The sequence below is a fragment of the Caretta caretta genome, chromosome 10 (genome assembly GCF_965140235.1).
Source record: "Caretta caretta isolate rCarCar2 chromosome 10, rCarCar1.hap1, whole genome shotgun sequence".
NCBI lineage: Eukaryota > Metazoa > Chordata > Testudines > Cheloniidae > Caretta > Caretta caretta.
This window is the reverse complement of record NC_134215.1, coordinates 66,801,294-66,812,543: the sequence shown is the minus strand read 5'-3', so window position 1 is coordinate 66,812,543 and position 11,250 is coordinate 66,801,294. Positions and strand designations below refer to the sequence as shown.

The following is an 11,250-nucleotide window of genomic DNA, read 5'->3' as shown; positions in this document are numbered from 1 at the left end:
TGCAATTTATTTGTTTGGACTTCACTTAGGAATAACATCAGGCCTTCCAGTACCTTAAAGTGTGCTTTCTATATTCCAGCTGTCAGACCTGGAGGGATTCCAGCTTTAGGTAGCTTCACAAGTGCATCAAAGCCATTTACAATAAATCAAGAATAATTAGCTGAGATGCAGTAATGCAGATTTGTTTAGTATTCATATTACAAAATAATTGGTACAGCTTTACATACCAGAGAATGCTCCAAGAATGAAACAAGTCTGTAAAATACACATTCCATAGGAATAAATATACACCTTGAAAAACCAGATACCAGCATTACAGGAGTTAGAGAAACAATTCAGATGGGTGCTGACAATTTAAGATGAAGGCAATGACTGCTGCTAGCTCCTCTCTGAAGATGTCTGGTAATACTAATCTATCTAGGCACAGTATCACCTTTTAGCATTTATCCTAGCAACAACCCACAGATTCTAAGGTCAGAAGGGACCATTGTGATCATCTGATTTCCTGTATAACACGGCTGGAGAATTTCACCTAGTAATTCTGGCATTAAGCCAAATAATTTGCGGTTGGCCAAGAGCACATATTTTAGAAAGACATCCAGGTCCAGATTCGTAGCTGGTGCAAGCTGTCTTCGTTCCATTGATTTCAGAGCTATGATAATTTACACCAGCTGAGAATCTGTCTCTTAAATCTTGATTTAAAGACTTCAAGTGATGGGGTCTCCATCACATCCCTTGGAAAGCTCTTCCAATAGCTAATTACCCTCACTTAAAAAAGTGCGTCATTTCCAGTTTGAATTTGTCCAGCTTCAACTTCCAGCCATTGGACCTTGTTATGCTCCTATCCGCCAAATTTAAGAGTCCTCCACAATCAGACATCTTCTCCCATGTTGAAGGAAAAACTAATCAAAATCTGGAAGGAGAAAAACAAAACAAAAGACAACATACGAGACGTATTAAGGAGGCAGCATTAACCATGTCACTTAAGGCAGAAGGAGACGCTTTCCCAAAATAGGCCTACTAAATGACTGCTGGCTTCCATCCAGACACAGGTGTTCTCCTTGTCCTAGGCTCGAATGATGCCACTCACCACTAACAGCTTTACATCCTAAGGAGTCTTTCATCCAGATCTACTTTCTTGCACCATCCGTGTATTCTTTAGTCCACAGCAATCAAGAACCTGGCCCAGAACATATTCCAGCTGGTAAGCAGTCATCAGAGTCCATAACACTTCCCTACCTCCCCAGGATTCATCTTTGTGAGGGGCTCAGATTGCTCTGGCAATGGGGGCCTGGGGAAGTACAGTACCTAGGTCATCGTGTTGCTTGCTTTATGACTCTGCAGGATGGAGCAAGCCTGCTGGTTTACTATTGAATTGGATGCTGAGCACAATAAGATTCTGTGTTCACTATAGGGGATGGCACACGACTGGCAAAGACAGCCACAGAAACATCTAAAAAAGAACAAATACACAACAATTAGCTACCAGGTTACCAACAACAGAGGAGATGAACTTGCTGAGTTTTGCTTAATAAAAACGTCAGCGGGTGGCTGTAGCCCAAGCATCTTTCTCAGGAATCCAAAGCTTGTTGCTTGCTTAAATATTTATAAAGCAGAAGAAGAGGCAGAAGCAACCTGAGTTTTTTAAAACCAGCTGCCACTATGAGTAATCTTTAAACACGTCCCTCTGTATTTAAGACACCATTTCCATTACAAGATCTATTGAGCTCTAGGAAGTTTCACCAGCCCAGAGTTTTTGCACATGTGCTCGCTGCAGAAGAGACAGTTCAGTGCATCTTTACACAAGATAATGAGGGCTCGCCCCCCTACAGACTGAAACCTGCATTTGAAAATAATGGATGAGGTTCCTACTGGAGCTAGAATGGGTTTTTACTTGTTAACCATGGCAGTCCCACAGAAGACTAATAACACCGCCATTCAGGTTTATTTGATAGAAGAATGGTACTGTTAGAACATTTGCTTACTTATTGATTTAAGTGCCCGAACCATTCCTTTGGGCAGGAAGATTATTTGAATAAAGCAAAACCAATTCTCCCCTCTGGACTGGCTAATGAAAGTTTGGCTCACTGTCAGAATAGCCAATGTAAAAACACCAGCAAATTTAAAACAAGCCGTGCTTCTCTCTGAAAACGGCTTGCTCACTTCTCTTACATCACCACCCAAGGCTAATATCTCCTGAGCTCCGTCGGTATTTTCTTTACAGCCTCAATTTACTTTGTGCATTTGACAGCACAAAACCAAATTCATCCTCACACAAGTGCAGCACTGAAGGAAGGTGGTTTGTGCCCTTCCTGTTTAGGAGATGGTGCAGCCCCCCGCATAGGCTAGGCTCAACCCCAAAGGCTACCCTAACTTGTATTCCTGGTAATATAGCAGGAAGGAATTGCCAGCATGTACAACCACCCCAGCTCTTCCCACCTCTGACCTGCCCCAGATCCACCCCAGAATGTCCCTGGACTGGGAACTTCTTCCAGGGAAGCCCAGAGGCTCCTGTGCTGGTGCTGTTTATCAGGGGCAAGAGGTACAGCCCCTTTGGGCAAGCATAGCAGCTGCAAAAGACTGTAGGACAACACTGACCGTGGCCCTTTATGGCTAGGAAGTGTCACTGTATACTCAGTTAGCTTCCTCTTTTGGTTCATGAGGGGGTCTCTGCAGAGCAAGAGGGGAGGAAAAAACCCATTTTGATGAGCAGGAAAATGACAGTAAGGCCACAAACCCTGGCAGGAGGCTGAGAAACAGGGATAATACCCAAAGCTACTCCTTTATTCTTTAATTGACTAGATTACAAGCTTCCTGTAATTGCTAAAGAGCAGGCTGGATTCATTCTCGCTTTAAATGCAATAAATGCTCTGTTGAGCACATGACTCTCTGGGCTGGTGTTTGGACTAAATTTGTGTTAGGATTTTAGAGAATGTCAAAATAATTTTACTTTTTAGATTTCTCTTCACAGTTCTTCACAGGGATATTTTACTCTATTACTCTAGAATGACAAGGATGTGATCAACAATATGGGATTAGGTTACTGAGAAAGCATATTTATAACCAACAGATGGAGGGGGATCTCTTTTCTAAAAATCTATCCCCTGAAGTGGCTCAATTTTTTTTTAATAGCACCTCCTCATCATTGTAATATTTGAGTACTTCACACATATTAACAAATTTACCCCCACACTACCCTCCATGGTAAGGTAAGACCAACACCATTTTACAGATGGGAAAACCGAGATACACAGAGGTCCTAGGCATTACAATAATACAAATAATAATGATAAATAAATTACCCAGGGTCATACAGGGAGTCTATGGCAGAGCAGGGGATTAACTCCAGATCTCATGAATCTCAGAACAGTGCCTTAACTGCAAGAGTCTCCTTCCTCCCTGATTGAGCACACTAAGGGTATGTCTTCACTACCCGTCTAGACACGATAAATCGACCCCCCCGAGCGCTCTCCCGTTGACTCCTGTACTCCAGTGCCGCGAGAGGCGCAGGCAGAGTCGACAGGGAGCGGCTGCAGTCGACTCAGGGTGGTGGAGACACCACGGTAAGTCGATCTAAGTACGTCGACTTCAGCTACGTTATTCACATAGCTGAAGTTGCCTAACTTAGATCAACCCCCCCGTGTAGACCAGGGTTAAGGCGCTAGGTATTTTTGTTACCAATGGTACCAAATATTTAGTGCCAGTCAATCTACAGTAACTGTTGCTATTTCATCTGAATTGTCCACTGCTAATTCAAAGCACCAGTACACAACGTCGCTTGAGGGCATCAAATGATGCTGTTTTAAAAGACTGCATTTTGTGGACATACAGCACGAATCTCAAGTCCAAGAGACAGTCACCAACCAAGGCTACTAAGGAAACAATTACAGCTTGCAACTGGTTAATCTTTTTTCTGTCCCATTTCTGTCACCATCCAGTCAGATGAGGAGCCTGGATTAAAGGGCTCTAGAATGCTACAAGCAAACAAATCCAGGTTACACAACATACAAAAGGCCAATAGTGTAAATTTAACAACGTGCAATGTGACAGGCTTAAAACACAATGCCACTGGTGAAAGGTAAATGGAATTTTAAAATTCCTTCTGTTTTAACAAGATAATTAGTTCTTACAGACACACACAAGGGCACTTTCTTTACAATACTTGATGTTTTACTTGGCAGCATCGCTTTAACTGCCATAAGAATTTCCAAAATAAAGTGAACAGTCACTGTTGGTAGCTTAAGTAGGTCCTGACTCCATCTCCGAGACAGGCCCTGTTCTTCTACCATTTGATTTAGGAGGATAGTATCAGTAGAGTCAACATGACTTCACTGGCTCTTCTTTCTTAGTCCTCCCAGTGAACATCAGTAAGAAACTCCTCAGAGCAGATCCAGGAATTGAATCCAGCTCTCCTGCATCAGAGGCCAGCGCCATAACTCACTTGCCTTCCACACTCCCCTTGGGAGCTGCTGCTTAATCCTCCTTTTTTCTATAAAAGAATCAATAGGTTTGAAGCCCATAGGCATTTTTATACTCACTTGATCAATAATATTTACCACCGATAACCATATTACAGTATTATGCTTTGGAGAGATATATTAAAACAGACATAAACTGTGCAGAAGGCACCATAGTAACGGAACAAACTCTTATTTAATATTCAGATTTAACCCATAGTCTGCATCCCACTAACAGCTGACCACATAAATTTCACTGAACTGGTTTCACGGTCATTGGAAAGGCCCTGTCTACACAGAAGTTTTTGCCCTCTTACAGTTGAATTAACACTAGCGTAGCTCCACTGGTGCTAGAAGGAGTGTATACAGGGCTCAGGTGTTTTCCCTACTGCATCACCAACACATGCTGTAGGAGTTATAGCCATGGTTATGGTGGTTAAACCTCCACTGGCCGGTTTTTACTAGTGCACTGCATTGCTACCACAAGTGGAGCTGGAATGGAGCTAGTCCTACAGCATGAGAGTTTCACAAAAGCCTGTGTGGACACAAGCGTGAACTTAGTGTGAACTGTAACACCTGAGACGGTGCAGTGATGGCTGCATGGACACCAAGCCAGTCTGAGCGTCCCCTTGACATTGCTTCGGTCTTTATGAGTGCTTTTCTGGACCAATGCACCCCCAACAGCAAGAACCCAATAGACATTATGAAGAATAATTGGCTCCTGCAGCACTTACCTTTCCAATTTGAGAAAACAGTGAGGTCAGAGAAGCTTCTATACTAGCTGGCAAGGGGCCCAGTGCAGCCACTGTTGGAAGCAATGCAGAGACATTGAAGTGACAGAAGGGATTTGTCCAGCGTGTCTACAAGTCATGCGGGCAGATCGCATCAATTGATGCGCCTAGAATGAATGTATACCATAAAGACAGACAGTTACAAATAAGAAGGTATTCTAAGTCTTACTATACAGCAAACTTAACAATCACACACAGCCTCTTTACCACACAAGAGGGTGCTAGAGACTGAGCAGCAGTCACCATCTGTCTCAAGATGAATGCAGTTTTATTGCTATTAAAAGGCCAAACCTTTAAGCAGAATTAATTTGACTTACAAAGCGTGGTTCTTTTTCAAGCTCTTTTATGGTGGTAGACCGACTTGCAAAACTGCATTTATTTCTGTAGCTCATACAGGGATTAGTTTTGCTAGCAGAGAGTGATGGGTGGATAAGTTCAAAAGAGGCATATTCATTCCTGTGCTGGAAGGGACAGAATGAGATGGTTTGCACCACCCTTATTCTATAGCTGGGGGGCTGGTCCATCTCTCAGTTGAGCTCCTCCTTCAATGGTCCCTCTGTGACTTTGCAAGGTGCAGAATTGTTGAGGTGCAGGCCCCGCCCATGCCTCTTCCTTCCTCTAATCGGCCCATAATTCACTTCTGCCTGGGAAAAATGAAGAGAGCCCACAATTTTTACTGTGTTGCTGTGCGCCTGCTATTACTTTCCTGTGGACCTTCCCCAGGTGACAGAAGTTGCTCGGCAGAAGATTCAAGGCTGCTTCTTGTCATCACTATCTTTAAGGTCATTTTATTTCTAGCCAGTTTCAGTCATGCTTAAGGAAAACATACACATTTTGTTGGTTTTTGATAGAAAGAAGAGTTTAAAAAAAAAAATCCTGACCAAGTTTATTTTTCCCTGTTCCAGGATAAGACAAAAAGAAAAGGAGTACTTGTGGCACCTTAGAGACTAACCAATTTATTTGAGCATGAGCTTTCGTGAGCTACAGCTCACTTCATCAGCTGTAGCTCACGAAAGCTCATGCTCAAATAAATTGGTTAGTCTCTAAGGTGCCACAAGTACTCCTTTTCTTTTTGCGAATACAGACTAACACGGCTGTTCCTCTGAAACCTGTCAGGATAAGACAGTAATTACTGGGATGATCCTCTATGTGCCTTGCTGCCCTATTAATTTTCTAGTAAAATTAGCACAAAATGTTTCCTATGATCAGTTTATGCCCAGGTTGCTGAGACTACCCCCATAATTAAACCCACTCCATGCCTGATAAATCCTACACGTTTGTTATGGATAGGCAATCACCTGGAACAAGAGATTACGCCACCTCTGCAGAGTTAAGACAGATGCTGTTGTGACATAAGGTAACATTTTCTATGATTTAGGAGCATAAGTCTTACTGAAAGTCAGTGGGACTCAGGCTCCCAAGTGACATCTGAAAATACGAATTAGGCACCTAAGTCACTTAGGCACTTCTCAAAATTATACTCTTTGGCCGGAACACACAATTTCTTAAATATGCGCCTTTAATAGGACAAACAGAACTACATATTAGAATATAGATGCACCTATGCATGCTAGATAGCCATACACTGCCATTATCAGACTTGTGGTGAAGCAGAGCCCAGTCTTTTCATTGCTTATTTCAAAATCTAAAAAAAAAAAAAAAAAAAAAAAAAAACCACCCACACATTTCTGGACCTTCTGGTTGCCTGCATGACTTCATTCAAACCCTAACTCAAGACAGTGTCTGGCTGCAGATTACGAAGACTGACTCAAACAGGAACACTTATTCACACTTTCACTCAGCACTTTTCAGCTGAGATTGCATGCTGGTCTTTCCAGGAGTCGCAGTCCAGGGGGCCTCCAGCATTGTGAGCTGCTGTACCAGAGCGCCCACCTTTGTACTACGTCCAGTGTCCACTGACGGTGAATTCTAGGGAAGAAAACCCCAGTGAAGACAAGGCCTGAGTGTCACTGTGAAACTAAGAGCATGGACAAAAAAAAAATTTAAAAATAAGACAAGACCCCGTGAAAGCTACACACAGAACTACCACGATCCAGGTAGATTTCCCGCCTCCCTAGCAACTGTCTACACCTTCAAATTAACCGTTTCAAGGGCCCACATTAAGCAATACTGCCCTGACCTCTGCGAGCACAACACCAGCTAGAACCACGCTCCTGAACGGCGCGCAGCCACGGGAGGGCCAGGCCGCCCCAGCCCGCTCACATGGCCGCCCCCCAAGGCGAGAAGGCTCCGTTACGCCAGGGCCGAGCTGCAAGGGCCAGGCGGCTCCTCCGAGCTCACCCAGCGAAGGGGCAGCTGCTCTCCAGCGGATAAAATACCAGCGACCTAACGCCCAGCACATGCGAGGCCAAAAATACCCCCCTGCGCAGAGGTGGGGCCACGCTTTCGCCCCCGTCGGTGTCGATCTCCGGGGCAGGCCCCCAGCCGGCCCCTCCCGTACCTCGATCCCGCCTGGCCTCGGGTCTGCGGGAGCCTGGGGCCCGAGGCCTCCCCTCGTGGCCAGGGCCAGAGGCGAGGCCTTTGTGCAGCTGCTCAGCCGCCCGCGGGGCTGCGCAGAGCGGGAGGCCCAGGACTTAGCTGCAGCGCGGCCTGGCACCCGGGGGGTCCGGAGCCACCGCCACGGGCGCTCCGCGGGGCTGCCCCACTCGCGGGGGGGGTGGCTCCCGTGCCGGGGCGGAGACGCGCAGCCCCGCGGCTCCAGAGCGCGGCCGGGCCGGAGCCCGTCCCTGCTGCCGCAGCCCCGTCACCGCCGCCGGTGGGGGAGACGCGGGGGCACTTACGGGGGCCGGCTCCGCTCGCTCCTGCACGCGCGGCCGGCTGCAAAGGCGCCGCGCGCTGCAGCGACTTCCGGCTTCCCGCCGCCGGGCCTCGCGCGCTCGCCCGGCAGCCGCCCCCCTCCAGCAGCGGCGGAGCTCAGGCGGGAGCCGCACGCGGCCGCTCCCGGGGGGAGGGGGGATGCGACAGAGCCTTGACTCGGGGCGTGACCCATTCCCCACCCCTGCCTGCAACAGCCTGGTCCGCCAAGCCGCGACTTGGGAGGGGAGGTGGGGAATATGAACCCCCCCGCAGCAGCCTGTTGCCTGCCGGAGCGCTAGCGCCCGTGGGAATTTTGTCCCTAAAGCCCCCCAGGGCCGAGGCAGCGTGCGGGGCACTGTTTGGGTTGGCGCGTTAGCCGTGATCCCGGGTGTGGGGGAAGCTGTTTTTGTTCGTTTTACACACTGTGGTGACTTTAAAAAAGTGCAGCTTCTCGGGGTTGTGTTCGGGTTAGTTGTAAATCACTGTAAATGCCTGCACCGCCGCCAAGATTTCTAAACTTGAGTGCCGCCGGAAATTTTTCAAAGGTGCTGACCACACACAGCTGTGATTAACTTCCAGGGGAACTGCATACGCAGCCCTTTGAGAAACGGGCCCTTGGTCTAGGTTCCTCAGGCCCGGATGCGACAAACCCCGAAAACACACGTTTAATTTTATGCAAGTGCAAAATAAACAGGCTAGAGGAGACTTAAATACGGATTGAGGGCACATTTTTCAAAACGCACCTAGGGATTTAGGATGTTACAATTAGAGGGCCACATGGGCCTTGTTAAGGACCCACCCTCTGCAAATCAGCATCTTTTGAGGTGTTTCAGGTTAGACACCCAACATCACTAGTCACCTTTGAAAATGTTGGCCTAGGAGCCTAATTTTAGGGACCCAGGTTTGACATTTTTGCTCTAAATAAATAGAGCTGGGTGGGAAGGGTGCTCAGATGGACAGCAGTAGATGGACCTGGGTAGCTAGATCGTTTTCATTCTCACCTTTGCTGCTGCAGTTTGTCTGGCCAGGTTGCAACACCAGGGCAAAGGTAGAACAGTTTACACTGAGCATTTGATTAAACTTAATACAGGAGCTTAGATTTTGTCAGAAGAGCCTACCTTTTTGGCAGCCACAATTTCCTTGTATGGGTCTTTTGGTGTTTTAGCCCTTTGTCTACAAACCTCACAGGGGCTTAACCGTAGTTAATGAGATCCTGTCGTGGGAAGGAACATTACAACTGCTGCTCACATGTATTTTCAGAGAGAGGCATCCGTACGGCCCCATAACTAAAGTAAAACATTCCCCAAGACAGGATAATTATACATTTCATGCCAATTCTCAATGGTGGCACCGTCACTGGCTTTCTGATAAGCATCTGCTTAGATCTCACTCCTTCCTCCTTTATCACATTCTGTGGGAGGCTGCCAGGGCCCACGTAACAAATTGCTACTGTTCAGACACCACAACCAGTAATTAGAAAAGTTGATTTATAGTGGAGCACAGCGGCAATCTCTGACTGCAAAGGAAGAGGCAGCTAAGTTTAGAATTTGGAGAAAGCCAAAGGGCAGTCACACAGACAGTTCTTCAAGGATAGTGCAGGTTCAAGCAGAGAGGGAACTATGAGTTAGACAAATCCAGATTCTTATTTCTGCACCTACTGGTGGAGTTCCTGATCTTCGTTTCCCTGGCAGGCCAAGCTTTTTGTGGCTTCAAAACCAGTAACTACAGCGTCCAAGACTGCTGACAGTTTCAGGTGGATTGGGTGCTAAAGACCATTTTGATTTTGTTTCTAAACTTTGGGTAACTTTTCTTTTGTGAATACACCCACAAACCTTTCTTTTCAAGATACTTTTAGATCCCTAGAGAATAATTCCCTTATTATATTTACAGTATTTTCTTTGTCATAAAATTGCAGAGAGTCACTTTAAATCTTTGCTTTGATGCTGAACTGCACGTAGATGGTAGCAATAAATCCATTCATATATTGTGCTGGTGCAGAGTCAGAAATATTTCATGATTTCCTATGTTATAAAACTCTTGTTCAAATAAATATGTCCCATAAGCATTGTGCTTGTCTATTTATAGTCTGGATTTGTAAAACTTCCTTTTAGTAGGGGTCAGTAGCAGAGCTGCTCTTCCCAGTTCTCCTGTGCTGTTTTATTCTGCCACCAGCTCCACTACAAAGAGAAATTCATGAACTCAGAAAGTTTCATTTTGAAATCCGCTGGGCAGTGCAGAGCCAACTGAAGCAAACAGTGAAAGGGAGGAGGGCGTAGTGCTTAGATAAATCTGAACAGACTGAGCCTTGGGGGTACGTCTTCACTAGCTGGCCCAGGTGGGAATACGGGTTAGAACCCCAGTTCTGCTTTCATTTGGGCTAGTAACTTGCCCACTTTGGAATGAGGATGCAGGCTAAATCACTTGAGTGCTGATACTCCTTCAGTGTCTTCCCACAATTCCCTGTGTGCCCAGAAGACAAACAAGTGCTCCCACAGTTCACTAGAAAAGAATCAAAGGGCAGGTCAGCTTAATGAGCACAAAACAACTATGGGATATACCCAGTGGTGAGCTGGAGCTGGCTGTTAAATTTAGAAGCCCTTTTAGAACCTGTTGTCCTGCGAGGGACAACCTGTTCTAAAAAGGCTTCTAAATTTAACAACCGGCCAAAAGTGGCGCCTTAGGCCCCACCTCCGTGGGTGCTCCGGGGCTGGAGCACTCACGGGGAGAATTTGGTGGGTGCAGAGCACCCACCGACAGCTCCTCGCCTGGCCCCAGCTCACCTCACCCCGCTCCGCCTCTGCCTTCTCCCCTGAACGCACCACCCCACTCTGCTTCTCTGCCCGCCGCCCCCCCCCCCCGCTTCCTGTGAATCAGCTGTTTGTGCGGAAAGTCTGGGAGGGCTGAGAAGCAAGCGGCAGCTTCACACTCAGGCCCAGGGAGGAGGAGGCAGAGCAGAGGGGGGCAAGGGGGCGCGAGGAGGGCCGTCTGCGCCGGAGCAGGTAACCAGGGGGGTGCGCAGGGCAACCGCTTTGTGTCCTAGCTCACCTCCGCCGCCCTGGGCCTGAGCGCGAAGCCACCACTTGCTTCTCAGCCCTCGCAGGCTTCCCACCGAACAGCTGATTTGCGAGAAACTGGGGGGGTCGGGGCAGGCGCGTTCAGGGGAGGAGGCGGAGCAGAGGTGAGCT

General features: G+C 47.2%; 1 long non-coding RNA gene and 1 other non-coding gene across 8 annotated transcripts; both read right to left on the bottom strand.

Annotated features, from left to right (window-relative positions):
* Positions 1-166: 166 nt before the first annotated feature.
* On the bottom strand, positions 167-8,268 carry LOC125643906 (uncharacterized). Of its 7 annotated transcripts, none has more exons than XR_007358864.2 (5): positions 8,050-8,268; positions 6,931-7,226; positions 5,566-5,892; positions 5,192-5,355; positions 167-1,453 (listed from the first exon to the last, which is right to left on the bottom strand). It is a non-coding gene; the product is annotated as an uncharacterized LOC125643906 (long non-coding RNA). The 7 variants fall into 7 exon arrangements; XR_007358863.2 differs by having other exon boundaries at positions 6,931-7,177; positions 8,050-8,261; XR_007358866.2 differs by lacking the exon at positions 8,050-8,268 and adding an exon at positions 7,710-8,034.
* LOC125644459 (small Cajal body-specific RNA 15) lies at positions 4,227-4,357 on the bottom strand. Its single transcript, XR_007359021.1, has one exon.
* Positions 8,269-11,250: the final 2,982 nt, after the last annotated feature.